Source organism: Sorex fumeus, unplaced genomic scaffold (assembly GCF_029834395.1).
Source record: "Sorex fumeus unplaced genomic scaffold, SorFum_2.1 ptg000122l, whole genome shotgun sequence".
Taxonomy (NCBI): domain Eukaryota; kingdom Metazoa; phylum Chordata; class Mammalia; order Eulipotyphla; family Soricidae; genus Sorex; species Sorex fumeus.
The window spans coordinates 19,458,019-19,466,851 of NW_026606179.1; positions in this window are offsets into that span (position 1 = coordinate 19,458,019).

The following is an 8,833-nucleotide window of genomic DNA, read 5'->3' on the forward strand; positions in this document are numbered from 1 at the left end:
TACTCTTGGCTCTGCACTCATGGATCACTCCTGGCAGAGTCCAGAGGACCAAATAGGGTGCTGGGGATTGAACCCAGATCAGGAACATGCAAGGCACTTGGCCTGCAGGATGAGTGATCTCTTCTCCCTGACAGTGGTTTTTAATCCACTCATCTGTCTGCCAGCCTGTATCAGATTCAAACCCTGAGCCTCACACATGCAAGGCATTTGCACTAGCACTGAGTCACATCCTGTCCCTACACACTCATTTTTGGGGGGTGAGTTTGGGGTGACACCCAGCAGTGCTTCAGGGGCTACTTACTCCCAAGTTCTGTCCTCAGGGGCTGCTTCTGGCTCTCGCCTCCACTAGGTCTGTCTTGAGTGGCCTCCTCAGAGCTGCCAGAGAGGGGTGTCAGCTTTCCTGTCAGCTCAGCTCTGCCCCCTTTCCTGGGAGGGTATTGGCTAAGGTCACCCAGCCCCCAGCAGGAATCTATCTGCAGCAATCCTGTCTCAGAGTCATTTCTTTTTTCTTTTTTTCTTTTCTTTTGTTTTCGGGCCACACCCAGTGGTGCCCAGTGATCACTCCTGGAGGGACTGGGGGTGCCGGGGATCGAACCTGGGTCAGAGACCAGCTCCCTCCCCACTGTCCTGTCACTCCAGCCCTCAAAGTCATTTCCTCAGGAAGGAAGCGAAGATGGAGTCACCTAAGAATGATGCCATTTATGTCACTTATGTGGCCCCCAGGATCCGAACGTGCCAGCAGACTCTGATTAAAAGTGAAATTGTGCTTAACTACCAGGGCTTCGGCTGTTTTGATTTTGATTTGGGTTTGGGGACCGCACCTGTCGGTGCTCAGGGCTTCCTCGTGCCTCTGTGTTCAAGGGATCACTCTTGGTGGGGCTCAGGGGATCCTCTGCAGTGCCAGGGGTCAAATCCAGGTCAGCTGCTGCCGGGCAATCTCCGCCCGTCCTGTCTCTTGGCCCCATTCAGCTGATTCTCATTAGGAGGACACAGAGACTCTCTTCATTAGTCTGTTAGCAGCTGGCCTGGCCATCGGGGGCACACGCAGAGCAGATGCTGAAAAGGGGGTGAAGTGGGTGGCAGACGATGCCAGCAAAAAATATCTGCAACTCTTCCCTGCGGTTCGAACAGAGCAGCAGAGCCTGGCGCAGGAACAGGCCCCAGGTTCCTGTTTCCAGGCCATTGTTCCCGAGGGCTGTGCCCGGGATGTGAGCCAGCTGACTAACTGAATCCGGTCCTCACAGCGTGGTCAAGTTCACCTCAAATGAACCTTTGAAGGCAGGAGGGCTCAGATCCACTGGCAGGAGCTGCTGAGGCCCTGAGGGAGTTACTGGACAGGTTATGGGGGTGACTGGCCTCCAGCTGTGCAACGAGACCTGCCTGATCCGTGGCAGCCCTGAGATGCTTGGGGTTGGCGGCGGCTCCTTCAACTTGCTCCTGCGCAAAGTGGCTGCCCCCGACCTCCTCATTTCTTTGTTTGTTTGGGGGCCACACCTGGTGGTGTTCAGAGCTTACTTAATTTTGCCTCTGTGCTCAGGAATCACTCCTGGTGTGGCTTGGGGTGGTGGTGGGTGCTCTATGGGGTACCAGGGATCAAACCTTGGTCAGCCACAGGTAAAGCAAGTGCCCTACCCACTGTACTAGCACTCCTCTTTAAGCCCCAGCACCACCAGGGGTGACTCCTGAGAACAGAGTTAGGAGTAACGCCTGTACACCACTGAATGTGACCCCAAAGCCCTCAGCCCCACCAAAAGTGTCAAAAGGAATTAGGATGCATGTAAAGAAAAGAAGTGCTGCTCTGAAAAAATAGTCAACAGAGTAGAAGAAACAGCCAGGCTTCTTTTCCATGTTTGTGGTTTTTTAGTTTGTTGGGTTGGTTTTTTGTTCTTTTTGGAGGCCATACCTGGTGGGGCTCAGGGCTTCCTCCCGGCTCTGTGCTCAGGGATCACTCATGGCAATGCATGGGGGACCCTATGGGGTGCCAGGGACCAAATTAGAGTCAGCTGCCTGCAAGGCAAGCGCCTTCCCGTGTGCTTTCTCTCCAGCCACACTTTTGAGCCAATTTCTGTCCATGCAACCTCTTTTTATTTCCCTCTGGGTTTTCAACCACTCATGGCAATGTTCAGGAGCTGTGTCCTGCTGGGGCTGCTCACAGCTTAGTGCTCGGGGACCCTGGGACCAGGCATTTGTTCCTGCTTGCACTACCTCTGTGCAGCCCTTTCAGCCAGCAGCCCTGCCCCTGTCCTTCTCTTATGGTCTGGGCATGACATCAGGGTACCATGTCACATGGAGTCCCTTTAAGATGCCATGGAGGGGAGCAACAGAGCTGGAACGTGCATAACTGCAAGCCCGACTCAGCACCAACAGCTGTGGGCAGTGGGTGGCTCTGTTAATATCACAAAGGCAGAGACTGTCCTGGAAATGCTAAACTCTTCCAGACTCCTTCCAGACTCCTTCCAGACTCCTCCAAACTCCTCCCTAGTCCTTCCGGACTCCTCTCATACTCCTCCAGACCCTCCACTCTCCCAGACTCCTCACAGACTCCTCCAGACACTCTCCCAGACTCCTCCCGACTCTTCCAGACTCCTCCAGGCTCCTCCAGACTCTTCCAGACTCCTCCCAGACCCCTCCCAGACTCCTCCAGACTCCTCCAGACTCTCCCAGACTCCTCCAGACTCCTCCCAGATTTCCTTCTGGAGAATCCTTTCCAGACTCCTCCCTGGTGTCATCTTGCAGAAACAACTGAGGCTGTTTGTCTTTCTTCTAATTTATTCCATACAACATGATGGATTAGACCCCTAGAGTAGAGGGAGAGTAAGGACAGAGAAGAAAAAGGAACAGGAAAGAAGATGAGAAAGGGAAGTGTGGGCGAGCAGGGGAGAGGGCCTTGGTATTGATAATGTGGGGGAGGGTGGTATAACTCTATATCCAAACCACAAATGCAACACCACTGAAAACATGAGATCCAAACTACAACCACCAAACTTTAAAATGTGCCTGTCATGGGGCCAGAGCAATAGTACAGGGAGAGGGCATCTGCCTTGCATGCAGCCAACTGGGTTCAATCCCCTACAACCCATATGGTCCCCCAAGCGCCCCCAGGAGTAATTTCTAAGCACAGAGCCAGGAATAAGCCCTGAGCACCGCTGTGTATGCTCCCAAAAACAAACAAATAAAAGTGAAATGTGTCTATTGTGTCTGCAGTGATCAGCAAGTAGGGCACTTCCTTTGCATGTGGCTGACCTGGCTTCAATCCTTGGCACCCCATCTGGCTCCTCAAGTTCTTCCAGAAGCGATCTCTGGGTGCAGAGCCAAGAGTACACCCTGAGCACCGCAGAGTGTGCCCCCCGCTCAAAAAAAAAAGTGCCTGTCAAGGTAATAGGCTGAGATGCAGGACCAAGAGGAAACTTGAGAACATAGGTGGATGGCAGTTGGCATTGGTGATGGGATTGTTGCTAGAACATTCTGTATCTAAAACTCAACTATCAGTAACTTTGTAGATCATGGTTCTTTAATTAGAGCATTAAAATTTTTTAATGTCTGGATAGTACAGAGGAGAGGGCATTTGCCTTGCATGTGGCCAACCCAAGTTCAATCCCTGGCATCCCACGTGGTTCTTCAAGCACTGCCAGGAGTGATTCCTGAGTGCAGAGCCAGGAGTAACCCCTGAGCATCGCTGGGTGTGGCTCCCCCACCCCCAAAAAAATTCAATTAAAAAATAAAAATTGAGCCAGGGAACTGGCTCAAAATGCTGAGCACAGGCCCCAGTTCAACACGCAATGCAACATCTTCCCCAGAGCATAGAGCTTTGAGTAGCCCCTGAGCAACACCGAGAGTAGGCCACCCGCCCCCAGACCTCCAGACCCCTTCCCCTTAAATGCACACATGCATCAAAACAACCCCCTCCACACACACAAAACTGGGGGCCAGGGAGAAGAGTCATAGGATTGGGGCACATCGTTTGCATGCAGGAGCCGTGACTTCAAACTCTGGAACCACTTGATATCCTCAGCACCACTAAGTAGGCCCCTCTGCGGGGGGAAAAAAAAAAACACAAAGATTTAATCCATGTACGGGAGAAATAGTACAATGGGTCAGGCAATTGCCTTTGACACAACCAACTCGGGTTCGATCCCCAGCCTCCCATATGGTCCCCTAAGCATCAGGAGTAATTCCTGAGTGCAGAGCCTGGAATCATCCCTTGAGGTATTGTCAGGTGTGACCCAAAAAGGAAAAAAAAATTAAATCAAGTGTGTGTGAAGTGGTATGGTGAGTCGGGATTGGCCAGAGTTAACAACTGTGTGTTTTGGGTTTGGGTTTGGGTGCCACACCCAGCAGTGCTCAGGGTTTACTCCTGGCTCTGTGCTCAGGGATCACAGAGAGAGAGAGAGAGAGAGAGAGAGAGAGAGAGAGAGAGAGAACCCACGTTGACTGTGTTTTGCCAGCTGTGCTACAACTCCAGCCCCGTGTGCATATTTTTTTATTTTTTAAAGAGATTTGTGAGTCTTTTTTTTTTTAGGTCACACCCAGGAATGCACAGGGCTGACTCCTGGCTTTGCACTCAGGAATTACTCCTGATGGTGCTCGGGGGACCATATGGGATGCTGGGAATCGAACCCTGGTGGCCTGCGTGCAAGGCAAACACCCTCCCTGCTGTACTATCTCTCCAATCCTGCGTATTTTTTTTAAAGGCCTTCATTACGTAGGAAGTTAGCTGGTAAGTTGGTTTGGTGGCCTCATTCAGCAGGGCTCAGGGGCTATTCCTCACTCTGTGCTCAGGAGTGACCCCTGTCAGTGCTCAGGGGACCACTGTGGTGCCAGGGATCAAAGTGGGGTCAACTGCATGCAAAGCAATCACCCTACCCACCGCAGCCCCCTGCCCTGAATCTCTCTCCGGACCCTCTTTATTTGTAAAGGAGCCACACTCTGTGCTTTGGGGCCAGGAGGTTCTTGGGGTCAAACTCAGGGCCCGGCACATGCCTGGTCCGGGTGAGCCATTTCACACTGTGGACATCTGAGACCAGCTGTCTGGGCTGCGTTGGTTTGCGGGATCCACCCACACGGGACTCGAATGCTCCCAGCTCCACCCCTAGTCCTGCGGTGCAGACATCTGAGAGGTCACAGAATGGGCTGCAGCGAGCATTTCTGCAGGTGCCCCGCGGAACACGCGCGGCTGTGTTTCTTTACTCGGTGCACCTGGGTGTGGAAGTGCTGGGTCATGGGAGAGGTATTTACTGAGCAATGCCAAAGGGCTTTGCGCCAAGCCACACCTCTCCCAGGCCAACACTGTTGCCCCGCATCCTGCTGGCTCAGTGCTTCCCGGTTGTTCCACTTTCTTCCTAATCCCGTGGCATCATGGCGTTTCCTGGGGTCCTAATGAGCATTTCCGGGAGACTGAGCATATTTCCCAATGCTAACAGGCCATGGACTCTGCAGTTGCTTGTTGGTATTTTTCGTTCATATTAGGATTAATATTTTGGTTGGGAGGGTCATCCCTGGCAGTGCTCAGGGCTCCTGGCTCAGTGGTCTGAGGCCATATCCTGGAGGAGATTATGTAGCGCTGGGCGTCAAACCCAAGCAACGTGCATATAAAGCATGTGTTCAGCTCTTGATTCTCTCTCCAGCCCTTCTTCTTCATGTCCTTACCCATTCCTTCCTTTCTTCCTTCTTTCCTCTTCCCTTCTTCTTTCCTTCCTTCCTATTTTTCTAGGTCAGTGATTTGCTAGTGCTCAGAGCTACTCTTGGCTCAGTGCTCCCACCAGGTCTCAGGGAACCATGGAGTGCAGTACCAAGGATTGAACTGAGATTAGCAGCATGCAAGGTATACACCTTACCCCCTAAACTATCTCATCAGCCTTCTTTCACCCACTTTCAATGAAGTTGACACTTATTTCTCTATAGGAGTTATTGTGTTATTGCTGTTGTTATTTTGGTTGTTGTGGGGGTTATGCCCAAGTACTTGGGGATGAAGATTATCCTGTGTTCCTTGGAGGCCATTATGACCACAGTGTGATGGAACTCAGGGCCTCACACAGGCAAAGCATGTGAGCTACACATTGAGTCTCATCCCTGGGCCTAGGTGCTGTTGTATATTCTGAATTCTAATCTTTTTGTTTGGTTGGATTTTTTGGGGGGAGGGGGGCACACCTGATAGTACTCAGGGGTTACTCCTGAATCTGAGCTCAGGAATTGCTCCTGGCTGTGCTCAGGGCGACAAATGGGATGCTGGGGATTGAACCCCGGTCAGCCGCGTTAAAAGCAAACCCCCTACCCACTGTACTATCTCTCTGACCCCTCTGAATTTTAATCTTTTGAGAGGTAAAACAAACCAACTGCAACTGCAAGAGAATGGACAAAGCATATTCCCCTGTGCCTCAGTTTCTGCCTTCGTAAAACCGGGTCACCCTAAACCTTACCTCTTGTGATGAGGCTGACCCTTCATATGCCCCTTCATGAAGAGGTGAAAGCACTAACTTCCAGTGTGTTGTTAGGAGAGAGGAGGTGCTTTAGATGCAGATTAAAGGCTTGTGGGTAGACCCAATGATGGGATCAGCACCTCTATAAGAAGAGAAGAGAGGGGCTGGAGCAATACCACAGTGGGTAGGGCGTTTTCCCTGCATGCAGCCGACCTGGGTTCGATTCCCAGCATCCCATATGGTCCCCCGAGCACTGCCAGGAGTAATTCCTGAGTGTATGAGCCAGGAGTAACCGCTGTACACCGCTGGATGTGACCTAAAAAGAGAGAGAGAGAGAGAGAGAGAGAGAGAGAGAGAAGAGAGATGCAGCCCTGGGAAGGTGCAGTGAGAAGGCTGCATTTGCGGCTGGGAAGGGAGCACTCACTCACATGCAAGCACTCTGATCTCAGACTATCTGCACCGAGCAATGAACAGCTGCTGTTTGAGTTCTCATGTTTGGTGTCAGGCTCCAGCAGATAGAAATGCTGCATGTGTCAAACACAGCTGTACTGCTCCATGTTCACAGGGAGATTAAATGAGATGATACAAAGTGCTGAGAACAGCACCTCCTGCAGACACAGAAAACCATTGATAAAGGGAGCATTTGACAGGGCCAGAGCCAACCAGGAGGGTGCTCACTTTGCATGCAGTGAGCCCAGTTCAATCCCTAGAACCCCATATGGTCTCCCAAGCCAGCCAGGAGTAAGCATCTCTGGTGCATCCACCCTAAACAAAAAAATCAGAAAGCTCGTGCTTTACCACTGAACTACATCCCTGACCCAGAATCTTTTGTGCTTTGTTTTGCTTGGAGGAATCACAACCAGCAGTGCTTGAGGGTACTCCTGGCTCAGTGGTCAGGGAACCATGCAATTCCAGGACTCAAACCTAGGCCTCTCATATGCAATGCGTATATTCCAGTCTATTGAACTCTCTCTCTAGCCCCCAGAAATTAGTTTGGGGTACCACACTCAGGGCTTCCTCCTGGCTCTGAGCTCAGGGATCCCTCCTGGAGGGCTTGAAGATCATATGGGATGAAGGGGATTGAACCCTGGTCAGCCATGTGCAAGGCCAATGCCCTACTCTCTGTACTATCGCACCAGCCCCCAGATTTTTTTTTAAATGACTCAAATGCAGCCTTGGAGAAGCAGCATCTTCTATACTTTGCGGTAAGGAGGTAGGATGGAGTGGGGACAGAGTAAACCTGTTTCAGATCCTTACTTCCTGGCTGGATCTGGGAGCCCTTATTCCTTAATGGATGGATGTCCTGGACGTCCGGGCCAGGGGAACCGCTGCAGAGCTCTCAGCTGCAGAAGCAAAGTTTTCTTTTAGTTGCTAGTGACCAAAAGAACCGGGGTGTGGCTCTGTGGTAGAGTATATGTCTTGCATGTGCGAGGCACTGGATTGATTCCTGGCACCACAAAAACAAAGATGGGCCAGACTGACGGTAGAGAGGGTAGGATCACTGCCTCGCTTGGGATCAACTGGGTTGACCGGTACACCAGTCCCCAAAGTCTCACTAGGAATGATCCCTGAATACAGAATCAGGATTAACCCCTGAGCATTTGGTGTGGCCTCCAAAACCAAAGGTAAAAGGTAAAGGCCCTCCCGCTGATCATTGATTTGCTCGAGCGGGCCCAGTAACGTCTTCATTGGAGTCTTTGTTGTTACTGTGTTTGGCATATCGAATACATCACGGGGAGCTTGCCAGGCTCTGCTGTGCGGGCGAGATACTCTCGGTAGCTTGCCGGGCTCTCTGAGGGGGGCAGAGGAATCGAACTCGGGTCGGCCATGTTGGCTGCATGCAAGGCAAACGCCCTACCGCTGTGCTATCGCTCCAAAACCAAAATAAAATAAATCAACAAAGAAGAGAAAAAGAGGGACTAGAGCAATAGCACAACAGGTACGGTGTTTGCCTTGCACGCGGCTGACCACGGTTCGATTCCCAGCATCCCATGTGGTTCCTGAGCACCGCCAGGAGTAATTCCTGAGTGCAGAGCCAGGAGTAACCCCGAGCATCTCTGGGTGTAACCCAAAAAGAAAAAAAAAAGAAAAGAAAAAGAAAAAAGAAAAAGAAAAAGGAAATCGGAAGGCACAGAATTGATCAGCTCCTTGAACCAGAGTTTGGTTCACCTACAACTTGATTGAGGATTCTGAGCTGGAGATAGCACAGTGGGTAGGGCGTCTGCCTTGCTCGCGACTGACCAGGTTCAATTCCCAGCATCCCATATGGTGCCCCGAGCACCACCGCGAGTGATTCCTGAGTGCAAGAGCCAGGAGTAACCCCTGAGCATCGCCAGGTGAGACCCAAAAAGAAAAAAAAAAAGGTTGCGGATTCTGAGAACCTGACTGTTCATTCTTCGCTCATTTGCAGCCACCGA